Raw genomic sequence first — 20000 nt, 5'->3', positions numbered from 1 at the left:
TCGTCCTCCTCCCTTCCTCCTTCTCCTCCTCCTTCACTTCTTCCTCCTATTTATCATCATGTTCCTCTCCTCCTCTCCTTGTCGCTTTAATTATTGCCATCTTTTATCATCCTCTTTCTTTCCCCTTCCCCTCATGCGCTTCCTCTTCCTTGTCCGCCTCTTCATTTATCTCTCTTAACCGCCCCTGTCTCATCCTCTTCGTCGACGTCATCTTTTTTTTTTATCTTTCTTTCTCTTCTTCCTTCCATTACTCATCCTGTTCCTCGTTTCTCTCTACGTTTCTCTCTCTTTACCATCTTCCTTTCGTCCTCTTCATCTTCGTCGTCGTTCTTTTGTTTTGTTTTCCGTTCTCTTTTTCATTTGTTTCTTAGTTCTCTTCCTCATCGCCTCGTTTCCGTTTTCCGTTCTTTTCTTCATCTCTTCCTGGTTTGTTTTTAGTTTTCTTTCTCATCTTTTCCTCATCCTTTTCATCTCCTCGTTTCTGTTTTTCGTTCACTTTCAAATCTTTTTCCTCATCTTTTCCTCATCCTTCTCATCGTCTCGTTTCTGCTTTTCGTTCACTTTCAATTTTTTTCGTCATTTTTTCCTCACTTTCATCACTTCGTTTTTGTTTTTCGTTCACTTTCAAATCCTTTCATCATCTTTTCCTCACCCTCGTCACCTCGTTTCCTTTTTTTCGTTCACTTTCATATCTTTTCCTCATCTTTTCCTCACCTTCATCGCTTCGTTTCTGTTTTTCGTTCACCTTCAAATCCTTTTCTCATCTTTTCCTGATGTTCATCACTTCGTTTTTGTTTTTCGTTCACTTTCAAATCCTTTCCTCATCTTTTCCTCACCTTCGTCACCTCGTTCCCTTTTTTTCGTTCACTTTCAAATTCTTTCCTCATCTTTTCCTCACCTTCGTCACCTCGTTCCCTTTTTTTCGTTCACTTTCAAATTCTTTCCTCATCTTTTCCTCACCTTCGTCACCTCGTTCCCTTTTTTTCGTTCACTTTCAAATTCTTTCCTCATCTTTTCCTCACCTTCGTCACCTCGTTCCCTTTTTTTCGTTCACTTTCAAATCCCTTCCTCATCTTTTCCTCATCCCTCTCATCACTTCGCTTCTGTTTTTCCTTCACTTTCAAATCCCTTCCTCCTCTTTTCCTCACCTTCGTCACCTCGTTTCCTTTTTTTCGTTCACTTTCAAATCCCTTTCTCATCTTTTCCTCATCCCTCTCATCACTTCGCTTCTGTTTTTCCTTCACTTTCAAATCCTTTCTTCATCTTTCCCTCACCTTATCACCTCGTTTCTGCTTTTCGTGCTCTTTTCGTCTCTTCCTCATCTCTTTCTCATCCTCCTCATCTCCTCTATTCCGTTTTTCGTCCTCTTTCTTATCTCTTCTCCATCTTTTCCTCATCTTATCACTTCGTTTCTGTTTTTCGCCCTCTTCCTCATCTCTTCCTCATTTCTTCCTCATCCTCCTCATCTCCGTTTTTCGTCCTCTTCCTCATCTCTTCCTCCTCCTCATCATCAGCTCTTCCTCATTATCGTTCACATCGTCTTTTCGTGGATCGTAATTTTCGCCTCACACAACAAACATCTTAAGCAAAGGAGGCGACGTCCTTCCACGCATTATCGCCTCCTTTTGCTGCGCCTTTCCCTTCCTTCCTCCTCCATGTTTTCCTCGTTATAATTTTCGCCGTGTCATCCTTTTGAAATTACATGAAAAATAGTGAGAGAAAAAAATGCATCGGCGACGTGCTGCTTACCGTGAAAATGATGAGAGGAAAGAAGGAAAATGAGCAGTGTGTAAGAGGTTAGTTTCGACACAGAGCAGCTCCAGTATGTAAAGCGAACAGCCTCTATCGCTAATACCTATTGTTGTAAGAGACAAAGCAGGTAGAGAGGTAGGATTGCAGACACTATATAGAGCCATATTACTTAACATATCGTCTCCCAAGAACACACATTTGACATGACTTTCCTAGGAGTTAAGAGCTTTTCCAAGGGTAGTTTAAGGACCCTGGTAGGAGTTTGACATGGCTTCTATACCATGAACTCTAGAAAACACTCATGAGAACGCATTTTACCTCTTTTTTGGCCCTTAGAAATGACTGCTGTGAGAATCGGTAGCGTATCAGAATGCCGGCCTGTAAGCTGCCTGTTCTGCGGCCTCCAAACACCTAACACCATCTAACTATTTCTTGTGGGTATCTGTTGTAATTTCACACGCCATGTTGGATTAACTGTCCCACTCATCCACCACTTCATTTATAAACTCCTTTTTGTCTTCACTGAAACATTAATTATCTATCAAACATTTACCCATTGCTACGAGTTCTCTCCCATTATAGTTTTATAATTATATTTCCTGCAGAAACCTTATTAAAGTCACCCTTGTTTAAGCCCTTCATCCACTTACAAACTTCAATCAAGTCTCCGCGCACCCTTCTTTCCAGAGAATGCAAATTATAAGGCAAGACTCGACTCATAAATATATTTTGTCATTCCTCCTCGCACAGATTCAAAAATGTTAATGTCGAATCTCTAATAAGACGAAATATCTTTGGCATATTGATGATTACATCCCTCTAGTGATAGATAGATAGATAGATAGATAGATACTGACGTCTGTAAATGGAGGAGGAGGAGGAGGAGGAGGAGAAAAAGGAGAAAGGGAGAGTGAAATACATTCGACATAGAACATATTCTATTAGTTAAAGCCTACACACACACACACACACACACACACTCAGACACAGACACAGACACACACACACACACACTCAGACACACACACACACACACACACACACACACACACACACACACACACACACACACACACACACACACACACTTTTACTTCAAGGGCTAAATTATTGCTGAACATCGTACTGGTTTGTGTAGTAGTAATAATAACTATAGAAGTAGTAGTTAGTAGTAGTAGTAGTAGTAGTAGTAGTTAACGGGAAGAGATGATGGTGGTGGTGGTGGTGGAGGTGGAGGTGGTGGAGGTGGCTCGGCAAGTTACATTTTAAGCTAAAGGAGGCGAGGAAACGGGGGAGAGACGTGGAGGAAAAAATAATGTGAGATACGAAGGAACAGAATGAGTCTTTCTGGCGGCGGTAATGGAGAGAGAGAGAGAGAGAGAGAGAGAGAGAGAGAGAGAGAGAGAGAGAGAGAGAGACGATGTATATTTTCACTTTACATCCGCATTAGCTTGGGAAAGAGATGCTGCGAGAAGATGTCGGAAGGGAAATCTTTGCCTGTTTCGCGGGAGAAGAACTGAGATGACTGTGTATGTACTTGTTTAGCGCCGAGGGTGTCTATCTGTGTGGCGTAGTTTGCAAGCAGAGTGAACCGCGATTCTGAAAAGACGAGGAAACAGCGAGAAACGAAAGTGGTATAACTCTCGAATCCTCCCCTGTTTCTCTTTCTTTATGAAGCGGCGAATTGTGTTTATTGTTGTTGTTGTTGTTGTTGTTGTTGTTTTCATTGTAGTGTTGCTCCTGGACTGTCTCTCGTACCGTACAAGAGAAGGGAACGATAAACAATGAAAATATAACAAGAAAAATCTGCTCTGAAACCTAAAATAAAAACGGAACCATCAACTAGCAAGATATGAAACTAAATGGAGAGAAAGGAAAGGATGTTTATAAAGTATACTGAAAAAAGTTTTGCTCCTGGACTGATTTTCGTGCCATATAAAGTGAACGTAAACAGGGAGAATATATCGAAAAAAGTCTGCTCTCAAACCTAAAAAAAAACGGAATTATTAACTAGCAAGATATGAAACTAAATGGAGAGAAAGAATAGAATGCTAAAAAAAGTATGTTGAAAAAAGTTTTGCTCCTGCACTGATTTTCGTAGCATATCAAGTAAGTGAACGAGTAAGTAGACAAGGAAAATATATCGAGAAAAGTCTGCTCTGAAACCTAAAAATATACGGAATTATTAATCCGAAAGACAATGAACGAATATTAGTAAATGGATGGAAGGCAGATAACATGAGAGAGGGAAATGAAACCGTTGAAAAAAATGTAGCGTAATAGATAAATCAGATATCGACATCTTAAAAAAAAAATTGAGGCATAACTAAAAAAACAAAACAAAAAAAGTTAAAGCCTTAAGAGTAAAGACGAAAACGATAAAGAAGATTAATGATGATGAAAGCGGAGAGAAATAAGAGAGAAGAGAGAAGAAGAGACGGTGGTAATGGAGGGGGTGGGGGGGGGAGAGGAAGAAGAAGCTTAGTAAGAGGAGGCGTAGAAGTTAAAAAGAAGGGATAGGAGTGCTCAGAAAATATATAGTGAAAATTTTAAGATAAGTAAGAGAAGCAGGAGGAGAAGGAGAAAGCCGAGGAAAGTGTAGCAGAAAGGCAAAACAGTGGAGGAGAATAACACAAAGGAGGAGGAGATGGAGGAGGCAGAGGAGGAGGAGGAGTGGAGGAAGCAACCGAGGAGCAGGAATGGAAAGAGGAAAAGAAAGGATGAATGGAAAATCACAAGAATATTTCAGTAACTTGAAGACGACTTGACGAAAGCTCAATTCGGAGAGAGAGAGAGAGAGAGAGAGAGAGAGAGAGAGAGAGAGAGAGAGAGAGAAATATTTAACAGACACCCCATCACCACAACATCCAACAACAACAACAACAACCGTAAATAGAATAGTTATACATCGTTAAGCCTTCATCATCGCCCCTTAACATCTCTCTTCACATCCAAGCAGCCATCAATCAGTTCGGTGCTAACAACTTTTTTCTCACAGATTCTTAACTTGTAAATTATTCTCCCTCAACTTTTCTCTAAAATTCCTGGTTCGTTTTTTAAAATTTCCGGTCTTTTTTTTATTTCACCGTTTCATCCGTTTTCTCTTCCTGTCAATATGAGTCTGATAGTTATCGGTTTATTGTATCCAAAAATTCTCTAGCTATCAGTCGATCTATCTATCTATTTATGTATCTATCTGTGAAGCTGTATCTATCTATCGATCTATCCCTTCATCTAGTTTATTTATTTATGTATCTATCTATCTATCTTTCTATATCTATCCCTGTCTATTGGTCTATCTATCTATCTCTCTCTCCATTACCATCCTCCGTTTGCCCTTCCTCAACTTCTCCCAAAGTCAATTCAGTCAATTTAGTTTTTCCCTCATCAATCACTGCTTCACTTCATTCCTTCCTCCCTCCCTCTCTCCCTCCCTCCCTATCTCCTATCCCTCCGGCTCTCCCAACTACACTAATCAGCTCTGCACTCAAGGGAGGAGGGAGAGAGCGCGGGAAGGGAACGAAGAATGAGAAAAGACGAGAGCGATGCGAGTGTGGTCGGATTTGTACTCTTAGAATCAGATCCTCTCCGGAGTTTATTGATTTTTTTTCTTTTTAGTTTTTTTTATTCTCATTAGACATGTTTTCTCGTTATTCCGTTGTTGTTAAATACTTTCCTTTTCTAATAATTATCAGTACACGCGTTTATCAATATTTTGTTCCTATGTACATTGTTTTCCTTTTAATCTTTTTTTATATTTCGGTTACTTATAGTGTTAGGTTTTGGATGAGAAGTTTTGATGTAGCAACTAATCTTTACTGTTTCTCTATTACTCTTTCTATGTTACAGCTACTTGTGTTACACTTTCGGAGAGAGGTCTTGATGTGGCGATTAATCCTCATTGCTTTTCTCTCAATCTTTCCATGTTACAATTACTAGTATTACGTTTTCGAAGAGAGATTTTGCTATAGCGACCCATGTTTACTTCTATTCCATCTTTATGTGTATGTTTTAAGTAACACTAGTATTACATTTTCAAAAAGGGTTATCTATTACTGTAACGACGTATCTATCTATTAATCTTTCTATGTTACAATTACTAGTATCACGTTTTCGAAGAGAGGTTTTGCTATAGTGGCCCATGTTTACTCCTATCCCACTAGTATTACGTTTCCTAAAAGGGTTATCTATTACTGTAACGACCTATCTATCTATCTTGCCAATTAACTACCTACGCCTTGTAATCTATTCCTATCTACTCCTAATCCTTTTTTTCTTTGTCTGTTTCAAGGGGCACTAACATGACGTTTCCAAAGAGACTATAAAATATATCTATCTAACTTGCCATTTATCCACGTTTTGAAATGTAAAATCTCGTCCTTTTTTTTCTGTAATGTCGAGAGTCTTATGTTTTATCCTCTTATCTCTCTGCCTCATTCATGTCCTGGTGGTTAGTCGGCCCACACTAATCCCGAAGAACCTCGCACCTTTTTTTCATATCCACCTGGCTCAGTCGAGATTTTCATTTCCACCTGGCTCAGTCGTGACATTTTTTTTCGTTAGATATGTATTTTTTTTTCCATTTTCAAGCCACGGTGCAGAATCACGGCCGAGATTGGGAAGACTGACACCCAGATAGGCAGACCTGCAGAGACAGACAGACAGACAGAGACAGACAGATAAACAGACACAGACAGACAGACAAACAGAAAAATAGATAGGAGTACAGGCTGACAGATACAGATACGCAGACATACAGACACGCAAATGCCTACAGCAATACATACACAAATACATATATACACAGACACAATGACAGACAAATAGACAAACAAAAAGACAGACAGACAGGCAGACAGACAGAAAGACAGACAGACAGACAGACAAAGTATAATAAAGTAGAGGTGAAGAAAGTAAATAGAGGGGGAGGAGGAGGTGGAGGAGGAGGAGGTATAGGAGAGGCAGGTAGGAGAGGCAGGTAGGAGAGGCAGGTCTTTCCTTCATTCCAGCCTCCTTTCCTCCTCGAGCGGGCGGGCGGGCGGACCCTACAACAGGTAATTAAAGGACAGACTTAGCCACCTTTTCCATCCTATTTTAATTTTCCGACTTAATTGCCTTCGTGCGGGGGTCGAAAATTGGCGTGGAAAGGCTTCTTCTTCTTCTTCTTCTTCTTCTTCTTCTTCTTCTTCTTCTTCTTCTTCTTCTTCTTTGTTTCCTTCTTCTTTGTGTTTTGGTTTTGTAGTTTTTTTGTGTGTTTCTCCCTCATTTGCTGTATTATTATTCATTTTTATTTTCGTCAGTGTAGGAAGTTGAAGATGGTCCATTGTGTGTGCGTATCTGGGAAGGGGGGAAGGAAGGGAGGGGGGGAGGGGGGGGAGGCGGTTCATCTGGACTCTTGGATTTATTTACACAACGTTGAGAATTTTCATTACTCCTCCTCCTCCTCCTCCTCCTCCTCCTCATCGTCTCAGTCCGGCTTCGCTCTCATTATTGTCGGGAGAGTGAATAGTAGGAGGAGACGATGGTGGTGCTGGTGGTGGTGGTGGTGGTGGTATAGTGATAGTGACGGTGATAGATAGGGTAGTGGATGATGGTGGTGGATAGGGAAGATAAAAAAATATAAATAAATAAAAAAACGATGATGAAAAAATAGATAGAATAAAGCAATCAAATAGAGCAAGGACGTCAGAATAATAAAGTGTAAAACTAACAAAGCATCATGGAGGAGGAGGAAAAGAGGAAATGAGGCAATGAGGAAGAGGAGGAGAAGATAGAACAAAGAAGGTGAGGAGAAAGCGAGTGGAAGAGAAAGAACTGTAGGAAAGAATTTAAACCGTTGCTCGGAAAGAACTGCGTATCTGGAAGGCTGTGAGGAGGTAGAGGATGAATGGGCGGGGTCCGGGGTGGGTAGGTGGGCAGGGCGGCTGGGTGGGGAAGGAAGACAGAAGGGAAGGAAGGAAGGAAGGCTGCACTGATTTAGTATAGCTCGCCTCCTCCTCCTCCTCCTCCTCCGCCATCTCCTCGACAAAGGCTCCAGGACAACTGAGCGTGTGGCGTCTTCCAAGGCTTTATATTTATAGCACGATATATTTCATTAGACTCCTTATGTAGCGACTCCACGTGCGAACTCCAGGCGAGACGCGGCTCCTCTGACGTCGGGGAGGGTGACACTTGAAGACAGACGGGGAATTAAAAGTGGAAAGGTGGAAAGTAGTTATAGGAATGCTGTTGCTGGGAGTAGTGGATATGGGAAGGGGTGTTGATGGGACAGGGAATGAAGGCAGGGGTAATTGGTGGAAACTAATAAGGAATGTTGTTTATAATTAGTGACTATAGGAAAGGGGGCTGATGGAACAGGGGCGAAAAACAGGAGTATAATTGGTGGAAACTATTGTTCATTGAATAGGTGAATAAGAGGATCTTGTTGAAGGCACTGGTGGACTGATAGACGTTAGTTGATGTAATTGATGGAGAGAACGGTTGTTGAAAAGTCTGGTTGATTGGGGAAATCTGTATATGTGATTGGTGGATAGGTGGAGGGTTGTTGTTTGAAATGGTGGATAGAATGATTGTTTTTTGTCTGGGATGGCTTATAAGGGAAGGTTTGTTGATCAGCCTAGTGTATAGTTGGGTTGGTTGAACGTAAACTGAACTCATGGGGAGAGGTAGTGTTGGTAATAAGACTGGCAGGCGACTAACTAGAGTAATAGAAGTGTATGAACAGTTCATTATGATAGAGGCAACAGGGAAATAAGGAGAGTTCTTGAGATGAGTGGAGGATAGGGAAGCCTTGTTGATGGGACTGGTGGAAAATTTAAATATGTATGTTTTTGCTGGCACATCACTTACGGTTAAAAGTTGACCAGTATGGCGGACTTGTTTACTTAAAAAGATGCGAAAGTTGTGGTTATTCTGGTTACTGTGAGCACTGAGGCGTGGCTGCGTTCTTTGTAGGCAAGTCCAACTAACGTAGATCCGGTACTGCGTCGTGAAGCGATGTGCGGCTGGCGTCCTTCCTTTAAGATTAACCCCTAAGAAGGGGAACGGGCCTTTGTCGACTACGACGGCCCGTCGCAGTCATGGCTGGGGCTATATATGTGCATACACGGCACGCCGCGCGCACGTGTGCAGGTACAGAAATACATACACACGCGCACACACACGCCAATGTACGCACATATATAGATTGTTAACACCCCTTCCCACTAAGTGGGTTGGGGCACAGGTGCACCAGGCGTCCTGGAGCTGACTTAAAAGTTCATTCACGCACATACTCACACACAAACACCCACACATACATACACGCTCTAACACGCCCATATATACAGAACAGAGAGCCTACCTTGGCGGCTCATATGCCCGCACTAGGGCAGTAAGCGCCCTGTCGTCCAGGGCCCCCACCAAGGCTGGCGCTGAGAGCCCCTCCCGGTTTCGAAGCAGATTGCGCGTCGCACCGCACTCGAGGAGGTAGTGGAGGAGCGGCTGGAGGACCTCCTCCTCGCAGTACGGGCACTCGACAGGGACAGGGTCATCCGGGTGAAGGACCGACGCACATTTGTAGCCGAGACGGAGGCGGCGGATGTTGGATGCCTCCCGTCTCGGCAGATTTGGCGGTAGCTGGCGGGCGCCGGTGTTAGTGGCCGCCGAGTACCAAAACGCGGACGGCGAGCCCGCAGCCAGGGCCTCCTCCAGCTCCCTGACGACCCCAGTAGCAGATCGTGCGGCCATGGCCCTCTTCACTTGGGCAAGGCTAAACACAACAGGCCGCGTGACAGCAGGCAGGAGCGTTGCCTCAGCAGCAGCGCCGTCCGCCGCCTCGTTGCCTGCCACGCCCGAGTGGCTGGGCAACCAGTTAACTGTTACAGGGCGCCCCGCTTCTCTCAACTCGGCCAGCCTCGCAAGGATGGAGGTGAGGAGAGACACGTTGTCGCGCGGGGGGTCCTGAAGCAGAGAGCGGATGGCAGGGACTGAATCGCAGTGGATCAAGACAGGGCCCCGACCCCCTTCCACTGCATGATCCAGCGCCCCGCCAATGGCTGCCAGCTCAGCCTGGGTGGAGGAACAACCGTCTGGCAGACGAAATACAGCCGTGACCCCACCGCACACAAAAGCAGCGCCGACAGCCCCCGTCTGGTGGTTGACGGAGCCGTCCGTGAAGTACACAGAGGCCCCAGGGTGCGCTGCTTCCCGCTCTCTGCTGTCTGCCTCCCTGGCCAACTCCAGAGGGGTGAGGAGGGCCTTCCTTTTGGCGAGCGGCCGTATGGTGGCTGTTAAGGCAGGTGGCTCCCACGGGGGGCGGGCAACGTAGGTGGGGTGGGGGGCGTCCACAGCCGTCACAAGGGCGTGGGGGAGTCGAATCGTGGCCGCCACAGTCGCCCACGTTCTCTTGCGGAACAGGAGAGGGTCCCGCAGGAGGGCCTGCCCGACGGAGGCGCGGAGCCGCTCCGCCCCCATGCATCTGAGCAGCGCCGCCAGATGCCCCACTGAGAGTGGGGCATCCCTTCCTCCCTTCCTTTACACCTGTCTTCCTACCTTCCTTCCATCTCTCCTAGCTGCCTACCTCCATACCTGCTACCTTGTTTCCATCCCTCCCTTCCTTTACACCTGTTTTCCTACCTTCCTTCCACCTCTCCTACCTGCTACCCTGTTTCCATACCTCTCTACCTTTATGCTTCCCTCCATCTTACCTGTCTCCCTGCCTGCTTACCTTTCTACCTATTTACCTGCTCGTTCTTCCATCTTGTGTGTATGCCTACCTACCATTTCCCGGCCTCCCTGCTTACCTCTCTGTCTGTTTGCCCTCCAGCCGTCACCCAAGTTCACGGAGAAGAGAGCACCCCCCCCCCCTGCCCCCCTCTCCCCCGCCCCCCTTCGCGGTACCGTTCCTTTGTGGCTGTTAATGAAGTGTTTGGCTGCCGCGCCCTCCCCCCGCCGCCGCCGCCGCCGCCCTCGCCGCCTCCGTGCCGCGTCTCAGCCCCCCAACGTAGCGATTCCCTGCCCGACACACCTGGCGCCGCCCTCATTAGCGCCAGCCCAGGTGAAGGCTTTTTTTAGTCTAGGGGACGTTAATGAGTCTCGGAGAAGCACCTAATTCCCTACTCGGTCAATATTGGGTTATAGTGTTACCGCGGTGAATGGGTGGATCAGGTGTCCCCTTATTTACTCACTCACTCACTCACTCACTCACTCACTCACTCATTCATTCGCTCAGTCAGTCAATCAATCAGTCAGGCAGTCAATTAATCAGTCAATCGCTCACTCACTCCTTCACTCACTTATCGCTTCTCCAGTCAGTCCGTCAGTCCCTCAGTCAATCACTCTCAATCATCCAGTCACTTATAGCTCGCGTGTTTAGTCAGCCAGTCAGTTAGTCAGTCTGTCAGTCAGTCCGTCAGTTAGTCTCACTCACTCAGGCACCTCCTCATTGCTCCCTTGTTCAGTCAGTCAGTCTAACTCAGTCGGTCGTCACTCACGCGCTCGCTCGCTTCCTCTTTCGCTCATCACACACTATTTACTCCACCGAATGTAATGTTGATCAGCTCTCGCAGGAAGTGGAGTGTGGCGGAACCCGAGTCCTGTTGGCATCCGCTGTGAAGAGACGGCGAGGAAAAAGGAAACAAAAAATCAACCGTTCCCTGTCCAACTGAAATATTCAATACGTATAGTGCGATTCTCTCTCTCTCTCTCTCTCTCTCTCTCTCTCTCTCTCTCTCTCTCTCTCTCTCTCTCTCTCTCTCTCTCTCTCTCTCTCTCTCTCTCTCTCTTCGTTTTCTAGCCTTTTTTTCATATTTTACGTTTATTTCTCTTCTCTCTCTCTCTCTCTCTCTCTCTCTCTCTCTCTCTCTCTCTCTCTCTCTCTCTCTCTCTCTCTCTCTCTCTCTCTCTCACCCCCCCTCCCACCCCCTGTCAGATCCACCATACAACCCTGCCTCCTTTTTTTTTTTTTTTTTTTTTTTTTTTGTGAGCCTCTCGATGTGTTTGCCCGCGGTAATACATGTTGTGTTCGCTGTCTGTGTTGGCCGTTCTCTTTTTCGCCCCACTATTCATTTTTTTTCTTTTTTTTTTATGGTGGACTATGAAGTGGGGATAAAAGGGGACCGTGCCGCCTCTTTGAGCAAGCTTCTGATTTTTTTTTTCCGTCTTTTTTTTCTTTCCACTATTTTTGTCATTATCAGTGTTTTCTTTTTCATATATGGGTCTAGTTTTTTTTTGTTTTTGTTTTCTTTTTTCGCGCTCGACTGGGTTCAGCTGTTTCGTGTGTGTGTGTGTGTGTGTGTGTATGTGTGTGTGTGTGTGTGTGTGTGAGTGTGTGTGTGTGTGTGTTGCTCTGAGAGTGATTCCTTCCCTCCACATTTTTCTTCCTTCTTTCATAAGAACATAAGAACGTAAGGAGTCTGCAAGAGGCCGGTTGGCCTATACAAGGCAGCTCCTGTACACTCAACCCCACCTAATCTCACCATCCATGGCTTTATCTAACCTCTTCTTGAATGTATCTATGGTATTGTCTTTGTTGAATCTGAATTTGTCTAACTTAAAACCATTTTTTATTAAATCCCTTCATCCATTTATAAACTTCGATCAAGTCTCAGATTTAACTGCTTTAGCCTGTCTTCATAAGGCAAGTTCCTCACCCCTGAATCATCTTCGTCATCCTCCTCTGTACAGATTCTAACATCTTGATATCCATTCTATAATAGGGGACCAGAACTGAACTGCATAATCGAGATGAGGTCGAACTAGTGCTAAGTAAAGTTTGAGGATGACTGAGATGAAACCTAGTACTCTGTTTGCCCGATTTTTAGCCTGAATGCATACACTCAAAATGCTACACTTCCTGACATTGAATTCCATCTGCCACTTCCTCGCCCAATCATATAGTCTGTCAAGCTCATCCTGGAGAACGGTAGCGTCGCTGTCTGATTGGATTACTCTACCGATCTTGGTATCATCTGCGAACTTACTGACATCGCTACTGATTCCTGTGTCCAAGTCATTGATGTAAATAATAAAAGCAGAGGACATTCAGATTTCTTACCATTGATTTGCACTCTGATCCAGCTCAAAACTTTCCCATCTACGCCGTGAGCCTGTAATTTTAGTAATAGCCGGTGATGAGGGACTTTGTCGAACGCTTTACTGAAATCTAGATATAATATGTCATAGTTTTCATCTCTGTCCACCGCCTCGATTACTTTAGTGTAGAAGGACAACAGGTTAGTAAGGCAAGACCTACCCTTTGTGAACCCATGTTGTGAGTCATGAATTAAATTATGCTTTTCTAGATGGTCCCGAATGCTCCTGGCTATAATCGACTCTAACATCTTTCCCACAACTGATGTTAAGCTAATTGGGCGATAGTTCTATTTCATATTTGCTCGATATTTTTGTGTTGTTTCTGCGTGACTCCTCCATTATTTTTTCCCCTTCATTCCTGCGTTTTTTTTTGTCATTTCATTGGTATTTTTATGTATAGGTATGTTTTTTTTTGTTTTTTTTTACGTCGCGGCCTATTGCGCCGGTAGGCTTTTTCCCGGTGGGGCCTGATGGTCGGCCCAAGGCTTCTTCCCGGTGGGTCCTGATGGTCGGCCCAGCCCGTTCTGGCGCAGGCGAGTGTTTATAGTGGCGCCATCTTGCATTGGCTCATGCTGCCCTCCCGGAGCTCATCTTTAATCCTAGAATCTAGAGTCCGGGTTGATAGGTGGTCTTCTGGACAGCATGTGGGTAGTTTTAAGCCACTCGGCGGCGGCTGAAAAATCCCAGCTTGGTGGCACCGGGCGGGGATTGAGCTCGCGTCCTCCTGAACGCGGTGGTGTTACTCTGTCGATTCAGCCACCGCCTGTATGTATGTATAGTATGTATGTATGTATAGGCTATGTATGCATGCATGTATGTATGTATGTATGAATAACTGCACGTATGCTATTATCATCCAACTCATATCAAACGTTTCTCTCTTCCTATTTTTAACAGAAACGTAAGTAAATAAATAAACGGAAAATAAATAAATAGATAACTTGACTAAACTTTGATGCATCCTCTCAGTAAGCCATTTTCCTCTATTTCTTTCACGTTGCTGTCGATTATTATTATTATTACCTCACTGTGTCGAGTATTACTATCACCTCACGCTCCCTCGCCGCCACTATGGAGACGCGGCACCGTGATTTGAGTCCTCTCTCCGGGGCGCCGTTCCTTACACGACAAGTTCATTATCCGCGCCGCTCACTCGGAGGGGACTTATTGTCTCCTGATAAAAGCGCATCAGCGGGTGACGGATGGACCCTCCCCTCGCCTCCTACTTATCGTTCGCGCGTCGCTCCATCAGCAACTTCACGGCGACAAAGATGAGGGAACCATTTTAACCCGGTAGCAGCGACGGGCCAAATTTTTGTCATGATAAAGACCCCAAAAAATAGATGATGCATAAACTGATCACAAATGCGTTGATATATAATTTGGAATGGTGTGTGTGAGTGATGATTTTTTCTGATTAATTCGCTTAGAGGGACCTTTAATTAAGAAACATGATCCCCACAGCTACCGGGTTAAGAAGTACTACATGAAAGTGGACGCGCACATTCATAAAAGTACTGGAAATGTCGGCTACGGTATATAAAATGGTAATTAAGATAAACAAATATGCGAATAATATTAATGGTAATGGTAATAATATATAAAGAAAAGAAAAACGAATAAAACTACGTACACCTTGATGCAAGTACTGAAAACAGGCGGTTGTAATAGATAAGTGTTTTTTCTTTTTTTCAATAAATAGACAAATAAGGAAATGATGACGATAGTGAAAATAAAATGATGGTATGAAGAAGTCTAGATAAGACGATAATTGCCACAGATAAATGTTTGAATAATGGTAATGATAATGTTAATGGCAGAAAAAAAATAATTGAAGATAAAGAAGTTAAGGGAACGGTTCGATGTATATCCTCAAAATTAAACAATATGGCCAAATTTTACTGGATAACCGCTCATTTGGGGATCACCGAAAGAAGAGATCAAGGGTCGTATCATAAGTCATTTCGTCGTCCAAAAACACATTTGACAAAGCTTTCGTAAGAGTTGTGGGAATTTCCAGGAGTAGTTTTATGGCCTTGTTGGTAGTATGACCCTTTTTCTGTAGCACGAACCAGAAGAAACACTCATTATTTCGTCGTCCAAAAACACATATTTGACAAAGCTTTCGTAAGAGTTGTGAGAATTTCCAGTAATAGTTTTATGGCCTTGATGGTAGTATGACCCTTTTTCTATACCACGAACCAGAAGAAACACTCATTATTTCGTCGTCCAAAAACACATATTTGACAAAGCTTTCGTAGGAGTTGTGGGAATTCCCAGTAATAGTTTTATGGCCTTGGTAGTAGTATGACCCTTTTTCTATACCACGAATCTGAAGAAACACTCAATATTTCGTCGTCCAAAAACACATATTTGACAAAGCTTTCGTAGGAGTTGTGGGAATTTCCAGTAGTAGTTTTATGGCCTTGGTAGTAGTATGACCCTTTTTCTATACCACGAATCTGAAGAAACACTCAATATTTCGTCGTCCAAAAACACATATTTGACAAAGCTTTCGTAAGAGTTGTGGGAATTTCCAGTAGTAGTTTTATGGCCTTGGTGGTAGTATGACCCTTTTTCTGTAGCACGAACCTGAAGAAACACTCATTATTTCGTCGTCCAAAAACACATATTTGACAAAGCTTTCGTAAGAGTTGTGGGAATTTCCAGGAGTAGTTTTATGGCCTTAGTGGTAATATGACCCTTTTTTTATACCACGAATCTGAAGAAACACTCATTATTTCGTCGTCCAAAAACACATATTTGACAAAGCTTTCGTAAGAGTTGTGGGAATTTCCAGGAGTAGTTTTATGGCCTTGGTAGTAGTATGACCCTTTTTCTGTAGCACGAACCTGAAGAAACACTCATTAGAACCCGACTGAACCCCTCTTTGACCTTTAGAAATAGCTGATGTGAGAAGCGAAAGTGTCTTTTAATACCAACCCAAATGTCACGCTTTTTTCAGGGTAGTTCGGATTCCTCTCAAGGGTTCTCTCGAGGTTCTTGGGATGGTACCTCTGGAAGGGTCACGATAATTGCTAAAAATCTCGCGGGGTCTGTGGTGGTGGTGGTGCTGGGAGGTATCTATTCCCGGTTCTCGTGGCTTTTGGGTTTACGGATATTGGCTCTATGCTACCGGGTCCCCTTAGCCCCTTTAAGTTAGAGGTCCCTTAGCTAGAGGCCCCGCACAGAGGTCCCGACTTTCCGAACGTAATTAAAAGAGTAAAAATGTTTCTTGTGTCGCCAATGAAAAGAAGTTGGACGACACGGCTAGTCAATTATTGTGCCAGAGAAAGTTTAGGCCAGACAAAGAGAGAGAGAGAGAGAGAGAGAGAGAGAGAGAGAGAGAGAGAGAGAGAGAGAGAGAGAGAGAGAGAGAGAGAGAGTTCAACTTTTTCTCACATTTTTCATTGTTGGGTCTGTCATGTCTTAGTTTTCGAAGACAATACAAGACAATTTTCCTCGTTTGTCCCGGGGATAAAACTTTACACGCACGGACACACACACACACACACACACACACACACACACACACACACACACACACACACACACACACACACACACGCACAGCAGGGGAAGCAGGTCAAGGAATGAATAATGGAGAAGGGAGAGACAATACTTGCACTCATTTCTTCTTCCAACGTAAAAAAAAAAGACGAAGAAGAAGAAAAAGGAAAGGCAGAGAAAATTCCAAGTGCAGGATCAATTTTCCAGATGATCCGACATTCCGCTGCGGCAAGTTATCGAGTCATGCGCAGCGTTGCCAGATTATGTACTCAGCCTCTTAAATGTTTGCCGATTTCCGACCCAAAAACAGTTTCCTCCACCCGAATAACTGGCTTCATATATAGTTATCGTTAATATGGTTACGGTGGGCAGAAAGAAAACGGGAAATGAAATAGAAGCAGGAAAAGAAGTCGACGGTTTCCTTTCTCCATAGCGTGTTAGGATGTCTCGGCGAGCTCTTTTTAGGCCGTTCACATCCTATTTGAGTGATGATTAAGCATGGATGACACTTTACAGGCTCTTTTGATACTTTTTTAAGGAGCAGCGAGTAACGGGCTTTTTTATATTATTGTTTCCTTTTTTGTGCCCTTGAGCTGTCGCCTTTGTTGTAAAAAAAAAAAAAAAAAACGGTGGGTGACGTAGAGATGAGTAGGTGAATACGCTGTGAAAAAAACACTCCTCCATTCACCCATTCCTTCATCCACACCTATTTATCTTTACCTGTACCTTACTTACTCGGTTTCCACGTATCAGACAAACATGAGCGAGGTAAATATAGGTGGATGAAATAACTATGTAAACTCTCCTTCATCCATTCATACTTTCATATTCATACATTCATCTACTTATCTATTTCTACCACCACTTTACTCACTCGGTTTCCACGTATCAGACAAACATGTGGATGAAATAACTATGTAAACTCTCCTTCATCCATTCGTACCTTCATATTCATACATTCATCTACTTATCCATATCCGCCACCACTTTACTAACTCGGCTTCCGCGTATCAGACAAACATAAGTGAGGTAAAAATAGGTGGATGAAATAACTATGTAAACTCCTTCATCCATTCATACTTTCATATTCATACATTCATCTACTTATCTATTTCTACCACCACTTTACTCACTCGGTTTCCACGTATCAGACAAACATGAGTGAGGTAAAAATAGGTGGATGAAATAATTATGTAAACTCTTCTTCATCCATTCACACCTTCATATTCATACATTCATCTACTTACCCATTTCTGCCACCACTGTACTAACTTGATTCCCACGTATCAGACAAATATGAGTAAGTGAAATATATGAAGGCACATGAAGGTGAATGTGAATATGTATATGAAGAAATTAATCAGATCTCCCTCCACCTATTTCACTCAACCATACGTCTATTCTACCATATCTCTATACCTCCACTTAATTTACCCTCCCTCCATCACTCTAGCCATCTATCCATCTCAATCTCCACTTCCTCCACCTCTCTCTCAGCCTCCTCGTATCATGCAGCTGTCTCGGCCCCACTCGTCTCACGCCCAAGAGGTTTGAACGTGCATTAGGCGGAATATTCACCGAGCTTCTGTGTCTACAACAGTCTGCCCGCCTGTCTGGGGTAGCGAAGGGCCCGGTGAAGGTCTCTTGATGAAATTTACGAATTAACTAAATTTCCGGGACGCAATTTCCAGACTTCGCGGAGCCAAATATTCGGGCCACGATTTTTAAGGGTGACATTCTCTGGATGGCTCCTTTGTCTGGTGAGTTTGCTCCGGCTTGGGTTAGTCTGGTTCCTTTCATATTTGGGTTGCTGGCTTGGGTTGGATTCAGGCTGCAGTGGGTTGACTTATTGAGTTTGCTAGGGCTTGGGTTAGTCTGGTTCCTTTCATATTTGGGTTGCTGGCTTGGGTTGGGTTCAGGGTGCAATGGTTTGGCTTCTTGAGTTTGCTCCGGCTATTTTTTTTTTTTTTTTTACAACAAAGGAGACAGTTCAAGGGCACAACAAAAAGGAAACAATAATAATAAAAAAAGCCCGCTACTCGCTGCTCCTAAAAAAAAAAAATCAAAAGAGGTGGCCGAAAGAGAGGTCAGTTTCGGGAGGGTTAGTCTGGTTCCTTTCATATTTGGGTTGCTGGCTTGTTTTTTGGTTCACGCTGCAGTGGGTTGACTTATTGAGTTTGCTAGGGCTTGGGTTCGTCTGGTTTCCCTTATAGACTTGGGTTGCTGGCTTGTTTTTGGTTTACGCTGCAGTGGGGTTGGCTTGTTGAGTTTGCTAGGGCTTGGGTTAGTCTGGTTCTTTTCATATTTGGGTTGTTGGCTTGGGTTGGGTTCAGACTACAGTGGGTTGGCTTATTCTTGATTGAGCTTCGTTAGGTTTTATTTAGCTTGACTGGACGGACCAATTAATGGGTTTGAGGTGGACTGGGTTGGATTCAGGTTCATGTGCTGAGTTTCTTTTCCTTATGACAAGAGTTATGTTCCTTTTTTTTATCCCTGTCTCGCTTCATGTCACTGATGATGGTAGTCAGACAAACAGATTAACAGTGATGGAGAGACAAACAGACATAAACAGACAAATATAGACAAACAGACACACACACGGAGGCTGGCTGACTGACTGACTGGCTGACTGAATAATTGACAAAGAGAAACACGGATTGACAGAGACAGACAGACAGACAGACAGATAGACAGAAAGACAGACAGATAGACAGACAGACAGGCAGGCAGGCAGACACAAACACGTAACCACAGCTATTACAAATGCAAACATGGAAATTGGTGAGCACGAACGAGCGCGAAAACACACACACACACACACTCACGCACACACACCAGCCCCTCCCCCTCCATCACCACCACCACCACACACACACGCGTCATCTCATTACCACTAAGATTGAGTCCTTTATATATGGTAATGCCGCCCACCTTCTTCTCTTCGCCTCCTGCACCTCGGCGGCCGCAGGAGAGGTGTTGACATATTAGCTCCTCGTCCTGTCTTTCTGTCGGTAATGAGGGACAGCTGCTGTCTACTGATGGCGTGGTTTGCTCGAGGTCGTGTGAGGGGAGTCGGCACGTTTTTGAGATCGAGGTTTTAGAGTTAACTTTTATTTTTTTTAATTTCGTGCAACTCCTCAGTTTGACTTGATATATAAAACTCCCGAAGAAATAGAAAGATGAAAATAACGAAGAGGAAAATGATAGGAGAAATTAAGAATGAAGAGTGAATGAATGAATGAAAAAAAAAATATAGGAGAAACGAGAGAGAAAGAGAGAGAAGGAAGACTGGAATAAAAGGAGAAGGAGAATAACGTGAGGAAGAGGATAAAGGAGTAGAGAAAGATGAGAAAGAGGAGGATAAGTATAGTACACTCTCTCTCTCTCTCTCTCTCTCTCTCTCTCTCTCTCGCGCAAAAAACCTAAATTTCTCTTTTTTCGCGTTTCATATAGCTTTGTGTCCCTATTTTTATTTTTATCACCATTTCCACCTTTCAATTCTTCCTCCGTATCCTATTCCATTTCCTCCCCATTTTTCCAATCATTTCCACCTGCGTTGTATGTCTTCCTTCCATTTCGCTCGTCACGCCGTTTCCTCGCTTCCGTTCGCCCCCATTTTTAAGCTTCTATCTTCATTTTGCCGCCGTTCTCCAGTCCCTTTTCCT

Source organism: Eriocheir sinensis, chromosome 2 (assembly GCF_024679095.1).
Source record: "Eriocheir sinensis breed Jianghai 21 chromosome 2, ASM2467909v1, whole genome shotgun sequence".
Lineage (NCBI taxonomy): Eukaryota > Metazoa > Arthropoda > Malacostraca > Decapoda > Varunidae > Eriocheir > Eriocheir sinensis.
The sequence above is the reverse complement of the archived record's forward strand: the minus strand, read 5'-3'. Positions refer to the sequence as shown.